The sequence below is a fragment of the Symsagittifera roscoffensis genome, chromosome 9 (genome assembly GCF_963678635.1).
Source record: "Symsagittifera roscoffensis chromosome 9, txSymRosc1.1, whole genome shotgun sequence".
Taxonomy (NCBI): domain Eukaryota; kingdom Metazoa; phylum Xenacoelomorpha; order Acoela; family Convolutidae; genus Symsagittifera; species Symsagittifera roscoffensis.
This window is the reverse complement of record NC_087070.1, coordinates 19629273-19640739: the sequence shown is the minus strand read 5'-3', so window position 1 is coordinate 19640739 and position 11467 is coordinate 19629273. Positions and strand designations below refer to the sequence as shown.

General features: G+C 34.0%; 1 protein-coding gene across 3 annotated transcripts in view; it reads right to left on the bottom strand.

Annotated features, from left to right (window-relative positions):
- Positions 1–11467, bottom strand: part of LOC134854384 (cullin-associated NEDD8-dissociated protein 1-like) — a 277297-nt gene that overhangs the window by 247613 nt on the left and 18217 nt on the right. The window lies entirely within an intron of this gene.

Genomic DNA, 11467 nt, shown 5'->3' with positions numbered 1-11467 from the left:
GGTCGAGTCAGTCGACTCATAGCCACTTTGGGTCGAGTCGGTCAGAACATAGCACGCTTGGGTCGAAAACAGTTGAAGTTTTTTCTTTGATCGAGTCGAAGGAAACGTAACTAGTTTGGGTTGAGTCGCTCGAAACTGCTGTTTTTGGTTGAGGTGATCGAAACATAACTTGAACACTTCAAGCCGAGATTAGCGCATTATTTGCCCTAACCATTTTTTCAACCTTTTACTACTAAGCAAACATGTATCTGCCATTTTAGCATTGGCACCCAATTTTCAATAGTTTGATCATGGCTGTGGAAACCAATATTATATCACTCCAACTCAAGATCATGTTTTGAGGCTTGTATTTAGATTATGCTTTGTTGTTATGATCACACATGTATCTTTATGTTGAATGAATATAAAACTTGTTGTTTGTGAAATGAAAGCCACGCAGGACCACATTTTCATCCCACCCTGGGGTGCTTTGAACAAAAATTTTTAAATGACAGCTACAAAATAACCTGTTCAGCACGTTGATACTTTCTAAGCAAGCTTTTTCATCGGATTTTTTTTACCGATAACACCATATATCTCGCAGTTCAAACTGGATGATGTTGATATTCGCAACCGGGTTCAATTTGCATTATAATTTAAAAGTATTTTGTTAGTCTTATTGTGTTTGGCACCCATGAACTTTTTAGGTTGCAAGCTAGCTGAATGTTCATAGCACAATTTTATAATGCCGACCTAATTTGAGCAAAAAAAGTTTTTTCCTGAAAAATGAGTTTAAACGTCTGTTGAAGTTGCTATTTAAGTAAATTTGAACCTTTCGACATAATGTTCTTCAATCTACATGTTTTCATACTTAATTCCCTAATCGCAGGGATTATTAACAGGGAACCTTCCCGCACTATAGTTTATATAAACGATACTTTTCGATTGCTATGGAGACAGACAACGAAAACTTAATATAATCAATTATTTTCTATGAAACTCCAGTTTGAGTTTGTTTTCTAAATATACAAGTACAAAACATAACTGTTCGTATCAAGCAAAAGCCCCGACTGCATTTGAAGTACTTTTACTGCAAAAAAAAATATATTTTTTTTCAAATGAAAATTGTCTTCCCACACGCTATTTAATGTACAAAGTGTTATACTTCGCATATAGCAAAGTTTTATATGAATCAAATAGCATACCGGAGTTCATATTGGAGCAATTTCTAATACAATACAAGTAAGACTGCTCATATGTCAGGGCAAAGCCCTGAATGTTCCGACTGAACTTATGACTAATTGAAACGTTTTTTTTTTTGGCTAAATAATTGACAAAAAAATTGAGAAAAACACTTTTTTTTTCATTTTATCATCCCACACGCTATGTTATTTACTAAGGATGTGTTTAGAGTCTCGTTTTGGGGTGAGATGAGTAAATTGCTAGTCTCAATTCAATTTGGAACGCATTTATTTGCTTCTTACGCGTGTTATAAGTGCGCATTATATCGCACTTTAGTTATCCCAAATTGGCCAAATTAGCAACTTTCAAATGCCTGTAATTTTACAAAAAATGATCACAGGTGATATGACTGTTTCTAATTTGAGCTTGGGTAACAATATCTCTCAGATGGTATAAAAAATTCCGTCAAAAACGCTTCGTTAACAAGTCGAAAAATGACTAAAAAAACATCGGCACCAAGAATAGATATTCCGCACTTTCTTCGAAAGTCGGAACAATTAATACTCCACTTACGCGTTTGAAATATATTGTTCGTTTATCGTTTCAAAATAGACAAATTGACAATCTCTAAACCCCCATAACTTTACAAAAAAATTGTCACAGGTGAAAAACATTTTTCAATTTGACCTCAAGACAACAACACCTTTCAAATGACATGAAAAAATTGTCAAATGCTAGTGTAAAAATTTGTACTTAACTGGAGAAAAACCACCCCGAGCTGAAATATTACGTCAATTTCTCCGACAATTGTCGGAACAAAAATCATTCGATCCAGCATGAAAAGTTCGAGTCACTAATAAATATGAATAGCCTCTCCTCTGTACTAATAGCTTTTTATTTTCAGATTTCTTGTCGGCGACTTTTCTCTTCCCTCTTGTCAATACTCCTGGTGGCTGGGACAAGCTGCAATCCTAGCAGCCTACAATGAGCATTTGTTTCTTTCCATCGACCGGTTTATGGCTCTACGGAACTTCCCTTGGTACCGTGATCACGTGATGTACAAGCTCCGATACCCTTTTGTTACAACTTTTATAAATATCGTGTACTCAATTCTCGTTAACGCTCCCGTCTTAGCAACAATTGAGTACAACGCTGAAAACAACGTGTGTGCCGTCGATGTTTCGATTTTCAACAACCTTTTTGAAACTTATTTGTATGCCACTTACTTCATCTTCATCAAAGCTGCACCAATGTTGTTGGTTCTTGGTCTGAATGTGTACGTTTTGATCAGGCTCAGGTAGGCCAATTTTTATAGCTGAACAAAAATAACAAAAAACTCAATAAGTTTTCAGACATGTTATGACTGTGGGCGTAAAGGTTTGTTCAGTTCCGTTTTTGGGAGTAGAAAGTTCAGTTAGCATCTAGAAAGTTTAACAAGCTTATTCTCAAACAAAAGTTTGCGTCTGAATAATCCGTTTTCAGTGCCAAGAGGATCATCAATTGAGCAATCGGCCATCGTAACGTAATGATCAATTGAATGATCTCTGCTCCCCAAAAAACATCAGAAAAGCGTTGTTGAAAACCAGCAAGTGGTGACGTACAAAAAATACATGATCGCTCAACTGGCTGAAATAATTTTTTGTGCAAGAAAGTGTCGAGAAAATGTTTTAGAAAACTAACCAAACTTACATATCGATTGTTTGTTTGGGTAATCTGTTTTAAGGAAAATAATCATCCCGTTTTCAGACTTTTAATTTAAAACACAGAGGCCAAGCGGAGCTCCGCACCATTACCGATACAACACATACACTAAATAATCATACGTCGAAAAAAAGTTTTAAATGTTCAAAAAAACTAAGTGAACTAAAATTTTCGTATGTCTCGAGAATAAACAACTAGGGGCCCAGCTGAAGCTGGAGGTACGTGCTTGATATGAATAAAATTGCTATACAGATGCGGCACAAAAAATGTGATTTAAAAATTGAACTTTGCCCAAAACAATATTTGTTTCTCTACTAAAATAAGTAGAAGATATAAAACTCTTGAGACAATCAATCTTCCTAAGGAGATAACCTTTCTCTAACAAAAAAAATTCAAAAAACTTGTACAAAAATGGACAAAAGTTCTAAGACACAGTTAAAAGACATTCCAAAATCCATAACTTTTTTTCTACAAAAAGCAGGTTGTGGCCGCTTAAGCAGCGAAGTTTCCCAAAACCAGTTTTCTCGATTGAACACAACCTAAAATTGGCACGGTATTTCAGGAGAATGTTTGGCAACCTTCTCAGTTTCGGGCAGATTTCAACTCAAGAATCGGAAAATGAAAAATCTATGACAACAGGTTCCATAATTTGCACTTTATCTTTCTTCTTCTTCTCTTTGGCTCGGTTTATCATAATCGTAGCTGCCAGAAGAATTCACGCTGGAAAAATTCCGACAAATTTGGACACTACCGAGAAATTTTACTTGATAAGACTTCTCGATAACATTGCTGTTATCCTTGTTTCGCTCAACATGTCAGTTGCGTTTATTTTTTTTGCGATTCAAAATCAGCAATTTCGAGCAATTCTGATGACAATGTTAACAAATATCAAATCTAGATTGATTAAAACAACCAAAAAAGTTCCCGCTAACAATAATGTTGGCGTGCGTCAACAGCCTGCAGCAAATTCCCAAGCCCAAATGATCCCGATGGCAGACGTCCCTATAAATCAAATGCCTGCTAACATCCACAGCCTGAACATGAAAAACCGTCAATTCCAACTGAGAAGAGAAATCGGGTTACAATATGGAGCAAAACAAACCAAACGATAAGAAGACATTTGGTATTCGTAAGTCGTCAGCATAAATCTTACTTTCGTATCTATTAAAGAATATTCACCTCGATAAGTACAGTAACTATTGCTCCCCTATTAGCGAAGGAAAATAATTAAAGAGATTCAGAAACATTTCATGGAACCAATTCTCATTTCAATATATAACGAGTTTCAGGAGTGCTGGGAATGCCTCTCAGAATGACTGCGCAATGAACATCAGAAAAGTTCAGACAAGTACTTACTTTCTGAAATCCATGATTTTTATTTGAAAACTATCATGACCCTCAGTCAAGAATCACTCAATTTTCAAAATAGCGCATACAAATGTATCTTAAGCTACTCGTCTATGAATCCATGGTAAACAAAAATGCAGATCGTTTGATTATTTTATCAATGCGTTCAATAGCTATTAACGGTGCTATTCAAAGGAGTCAATCTTTTTCCGCTTTCCCTTCAATTCTGGTTGCCAAATTTTTCCAAAGGGTCCCCCCCTTTGGTTTAACGTTCTGACAACAATTTTTCGCTGAACAATTTCAAAGTTTTTCTAAGGGCGCCTGCGGCGCCATTATGACTAGTTTTGAGTGGCAGGAGTTCGTAGAAAAAATGCAATTTTTGGTAAAAAATTATCCAAAAGGTGCCTCAAAACTTCTCTTTTTTTTAAAAAAATTTGTCTGCGGCGCAGAAAATTTTTCACAAAATAGGGTCCTTATACTTTTGTGCGAGATCTCGGAAAATCAAATTGATCAAAAAAAAAAAAGGTCGGCAAAGTTTTCTAAATTAAAAAAAACCGCCCCGTACCCCTAGAAAAATTTCCGTGCCCGCCACTGCGTAGTTTGATTATTTAAATATTGCTAGGTTAAAACATAGGTACTCGGATTGATCAAAAGTCGTTTTAACGAAAAACTTTGATTACGAGTATTTTTTAATGACAACAGTTTTGTTCCGCCTCAACAGGGGGTCGACCAAAAGTTTTCCGGTTTAGTTGCTGCAAGTTGAATGATTGCCAAAGGTTCTAATCAACGCCATGAAGGTTCTAATGAAAGCCATTAAGGTTCTAATGAACCCCATCCGATACAAATATGAATTTTTTGTAGTAGTTTTTTGACTTACTGGAAGTTATTTTTTCAAGTAATTCTTGCAAGTTAAGTAATCAGGAAACTTTTTAACGTCTATCTCCTTTTTCATTGAGTACTTTGTTACGATGTGTTTTTATTGTATTGCATGTGTTGCGAGGCTCTTCTTTGCCTATGTGTGAAAAAAATGTTCATTTAGAATTTTGGATAGATTATTTCCCGAATCATAAATGTGTTTGTATCTGACTGGATGGGGATTATTCCAGAAATGTTTTAAGCTTTCTGAAATAAATAAGCCATTTTTTGCCGTGAACTTTCTTACGCCTTATATGGCATAAATATATGTACGTATTACAGTTGGCGCAAATAAGTGTTTGCTTGAATGTATCAGATTCAATCGTAACAGTGCAAACAACTCAATGATGCGCAATAGTTGCTTGAGTGATCTGAACCATAATTTTATTTTAACTGCTTTCAGCAAAAATTCTCTCAAATTCTGTTGCTGGTGAATACTTCTTAAAAAAGTTTTGGTATCGTATCCAAAAAAATCCTACCCCTTCCACTTTAGAAAACCGTTCTCCCAGGTCTGCTTTTTGAAAATTTGCACTTGAATCCTTTGATTTGTAAATTTTACTATGCTTAATCAACCATTTAACTTTTTCTAACAACTTGCCGAAAACAATTGTGCTACAAGTTTAGTTTTGCTATACGCTATACAAATATCACCTCTATTTGCTCCGAGAATAATCAGCAATATTTTTTTAATAATAAAGTTTTGTTTTAGTCTCTTTTGATAAATTGTTCGATAGTTGCTGCAAATGTATTTTCGCAATTTTTTCATAACTTATCCTTGTCTCTTCGGTTAAATTAAGCAGAAAAAATGAGTATTATGACTTCGACGTTGAGTTTGTATATAAATTTCATTACTTTGCATCAGTTTTCGTAGTTGGCAAAAAAATAAACCTTTTATCTTGTTATATGTGTTGCAACAAAATTGAATTGAATAACATTGAAAATAACCAATATTTATTTTATAAACGCTTGTTTTTCTTATAAAATATCATTAACTCTTTTATTTAGATTTTAATTTATTGAAGCAATAATTTTCTGATTAGTGCTCGATGTTGTCTTCAAACCAACCATGCTGATTTTTTTTTAAAAAACCTCATTGTCCAAAATTTGGTTTAATATGATTTAAACATTTAATTTGTTCTTCTTACAATGCTTCATCATCCTCAGAAAATAGTTTATATACTTGCTCATATCTATCTATCCATCTAAACAACAGTTTTGATTAAAAAGATTACGCTGCAAAATGTGGTTTTGTTATAAAATATTAACGGAAAATTTTCATTTTTTGTCTTGAGTATTTTTTTATAATTTGTTTTTGCTGCTTAGCAGATTTTTAAAACCTAGTTTCTGAAAAAGTATGGGTTGAGCTGTAAAATTTTTTAAAATTTTTTACAATAAAATAAGCAGAAAATTGCTGAATTTTATTAACTTTGATAAGAATATCATGATTAATTTATGCAGTTAATAAAAACTTTGTTTATCAGTTTTACTTAGCTTACGGAATTAACATAAACGCAAAATAAAAAAATTAGACTGAAAGGCTTCAGCTTAGAAATATTCTGAGATGTGTATTTTCTGTTTTCTATGAAATGTAACGTAAATAAATTTGATATATGATAATAACTCAAAAGCTAATGGTTTCCAAAGTTTGGCTACGCTCTTCAAAATTGGCCAAATTAAAAACAGCTGTCCTTTATTAATTGAGAAGGTACAATTTACCATGTTTATACTATGACAAGTTGAATAAGAGAAAAAGCAATTACTGCTGACTTCAAAATAATTTCATCGTACGTTTCAGTAAAAAAGTATTGCGTTCATCAGTGTGAAGGATCTATAGCATTACGTTTTTTGTCAAGATGATTCAAAAGATCTACAGTATGGTGACAGAATTAGTCAATTTTTATAGCATCACATCACATGACAGCTTATCAATCATCCAAAAGATGGTCTAATGACTAAGCTGAGCTTCAGAGACAAACACTACTGTTTTGATTAATTAAGTAGTGCTATTGCTATGTCACTTTTCGATATTTTCATGTCTGTCAACAATAATATCTGGTTGCAATTATCCACATCTACTACGAATCAACCCAATGGGAGATTTTATAACAATCAATTACAAAAAGCTAACGTTTTGTTATTTTAAAACAGCAGGGCAGACAATAAAATAACTCATAAACCCCGCTATTTCAGTTACTTAATATTAGTTAACAAGATCCGTATATTTCTGCTTGAAATGATTGCTTGAAGAAGCATTCAAATATAATTAACCTATGCAAAGTTAGAATTAAAAAATAAGCAGAAACCAAACTTGTTTTTTCTTCATTGAGTAATTGTAGAAATTGCTTATCTACTGTTTATAGCCTTTTATTTAAGCTTTAACTACTTACTTAGCTTTAACGATTAACCAATAAGCTATAAAGTAAGCAGTGCAGCAAACAAAAGGTCGGGCTCAAAAAAGTTTGATATCAAAAAATTAGCGCCGTCTATGGCAGAATACCCAAGTGAAGTAAAATCAGTTACCCCTCCTTCCAAATGGGAACCCTTCCTCTTTTATGGGAACTAACAATACTAACTTCATGAAATTCATAGGCTAGAAACTGCAAAAGCACGGTACTCTCAAACCCACCTTGCCAACGTGATAACGGTTCGTTCTCCGAAGTGCTAATCACCCTAGTAGAACTCAGTAACTAGCTATGTGAATGGGACCTAAAATTAGTAGCTTACTGACTTTGATGAGGGAGGTGCAAGCTTAGAACCATAGAACCACTGTACCCTTACTTCCGGTGTTGTGCCCCAAGTAAAAAGTCCCCACCCATGACCGAAAAATTGATTTTGCAAAAAATAATGAGCGAGAATACTGTTTTTATGGCAACAACAGGCCCTAAATATCACCCCGAAAAAATTGAACTATGGCTTCGGTCAATTTCTAATTTTCTAACTGAAATGAAACTTATCCATCGGAGAATCAATCAAAGGTTAAAGTATACATTTTTTTTCGTTATTGTATCGAATTAGTGAATTCAATAAGTAAAGCTTGACAAATTTTTGAGTCAAACAATTTATCATCAGAATTTCAGACACACAAGAAAAAATTAGTCCCAGAGAGGACTCGCATTAAAACTCATTTGAAAGAATAGTTAAGATTCCTGAGTAATATATGTGTACAGACTATATAATAAGCTCCCCGGAGTTGGTTTTTTGACGCAAAACGATGAGTAGGATACAAACTGTGTTCCCATGACAGCTAAAACACCAAGATTGAAAGAGGATATAGATGGGACTTTTAGAGGCTTAGGATGAAGTAGCTACTTTTAGAAGGGAGCTCCCCTTGTCCCGTAGAGCCGAAACCTTAACGGTATATATACACTAACATGCTGTAAACAGGCAACTTCCTGGAATCCACAACAAAATTTGCGGAATCCGGAACAATTTCTGAAATCCGTTAACAAAGAATAATGTGTGTTAGTAAATTTCAGCTGTCGTGGAATCCACAACTGTGAGTGGAATCTGCAAGTTGTAAGCGGAAACCGCAAATTGTCAGCGGAATCCGTATAAATTTGCGGAATCGATTCAAAATTTCCGAAGCGGCTTATATTAACGGAATCCAGAGCGATTACCTATATTCGCTCGTTTCTGAATCTGCAACAAAATTAACTTGCCAAAAATTACGTTACAGCTATTTGTACGCGGAATCCACGGAATCTAGTAAATGGTTTCGACTTACATTTTGGAACATGTTTAAAGACTTGTTTCTGGAATCAAGGAACACACAGACACAAAAATTGTGCGCCTATCCAGTGCACAGTTTGGCCTCATAATGCACAAAAACATTTAAAAAAAATTATAAGTACGCAGTAAAACAAAAAACGATCCAGCTATTTAAGTTGAACCTGCCAATAATTGTCAAAAATAGCTGAATTTGCAAGTACAGAAATATGTTCAGCTATAATCACATTGTCACCCGAGTATGATTTATAATTAAAAAAACAGAAATTCAACAGACCCAAAATTTGGTAGCTTGGACAGCTCATCGGTGGATTTCGAGAACAAATTTCCAAACGTGTAAAGCTCCAGCTACGACAACATATTATTGAAGTCATTGTTTATTGAAGAGATGTGGAAAAAAAATAATACACAGAGCTGAAGCTGCACTTCGCAATCACAAGCGACAGAATGGCAAAAAAGGACTTAAAAAGAAGGGAAAAAAAGCAAATTTAAACTTTGAAATCTAGTCATCTAGCGGGATCGAACCACCAAACTAGATACTTAGAGTCACACGACCTCGTATTTCCACCATGTGTGTAGGAAATTGAAAAACATTAGCCACCAATAAAGAGTATTGAACATTTTTTATCAATTGTTAATGCTATGCAGTAAAAGTGCCACCAAATGCGCACTATTTCAAGCTAATTTTTTTTTTTGAAAAAATTTGATAAGTATACTAAATTCATTCTCTTATATAATAGAAGAAACAGCTTTATTGAAACGCCATTGCTTTTTTTCCGCCACTGGCTACCGTTTAAACAGGACACTGCTCGTATCACGGTCAAGCCTTGAAAGACCCGACTGCACTTTAACGTCTGAAAAAGTTTTTGCTTTAAACATGGAAAGTTGAAAAATAAAAAAAAACACCCCTTAACTTTGTTTAGTGCACAGTAGTATATTACGCATGAAGTGGCGTATTAGTTAGACAAAATAGCCTGCCTCATTTCAATGAAAAAATAGTTTCCGAGTCGTATTATGTTGCCGCCTACGCTTCATAAAAAGAAGCATATACTCGGTACTTTGGCAAATAACAATTTCAAATAGCAAAAAGGAAAAATAACCGCAGATAAAAAATCCGAGGACAATCTTTCAGTAATTGAAAAAATAATAAAATGGCCGAGAGCTACTTAAGTTCTGTTTTCAGACTCTGGTGGTTCAAATTAACCAAAAATTTCGATTAAGAAAACTGCTCTTTAAAATATCAAACTTTGTCAGTTATTGAGAGCAAATTTGCTTTTATTAAAGGTTTTCCTCCACACGCCTGTTTTCATTACAATCAAACAAAACGAGCAATTCTTAAACTTCAACCAATTCACTTTTTTCCGGACAAACATTTCTTTCACCATTTTTACCACCAGATACTGAAGTCAAGTTTCGGTAGAAACTATTCATTTTTATCACTACCCTAGGTGGCTTGCTTGTATAAAGAGTTATATCTTCTGATGCAACAATGTTTAATTAATGATTAACTATCTCAAATTCCAATTTTCAGGTTAATCCCTTGGATAAAGTGAACAACCATAACGGGTTAGTGTTCATATTGCACAGAATGTTCCAGCCACCACACATTATGTAAGAATTTAAAAATACTGAAATGAAAAAAATTAACATTTTTTAAAATTTACTGTTGTTTCAGATCAAAAAATGCAACATGAAAAATTATAAATGGCAAATTCAATAGAAAATTGCATCAAAAATGAACTCAGATTGCAATCTCATTCGTAAATTTTGTTTCAAGTTGGCTGAAAAACGAAATATAGCCAATCGAAGATTGGAAAAGACAAACGCAAATAAACAAAAAACACTTGGTTGAAAAAAAACTGATTTTCTTGAAAAAACCTCAACTTTCGATTTTCAAAGAAAAAAAATAGATGCACTTTAAGCTCTTCAAATTTCTAAAAATATTTATGACTGGCGCTTTTTTGATAACATTAACCCAACTTGAAAAAACTGGATCAACAGGTAAAGTTTATATTCCGCTGGAAATCTTAAAAATTAAACTCGACTTTCGAAACTAGAAAGGTTTCACCTTTTTTCGCGCCATTTTAACGTTCGTGTTGGAGAAAGATACTTACGTCACTTTCAGCAGATGAATTTTAATTGATTTCAAAAAGTGCATATATACCTAAGTGCATTCACAAATACATCAACATGTATGAATGCACAGCTGTAGTTATTAGAGACTTTTATGCACATTTTAAGACTTTTTCCTGAAAAAAAAAATCAGCATGACCTGTATAAGGGTCTTCACTCCGTTAATTATTTTAAATAAGTCCGACCAGCTTTTAAATAAGTTTTTTTTTGAAGCCGTGACGTACTTTTCGATTTTATGTCAGAAATCGAATTAGGGCTGAGAGGGCTTCTTTATGTTACTTTACGTAAATACCAAACATATCCTTGAGTTTTCTAAAAAAGACGAAAAAGCCATTGCTAATCCATAGTTCCGCCAGAACATTTTAGGCTCAAAAAGAAGAAAATTCTGCTAAGGTTCCCGCAGTAAATGAGCCGAAAAAGAGCTCAAAATTGTCTGGATATGCACAAAAACAGTCAAATTTGTTCACTGGTTTAACAGGTTGTA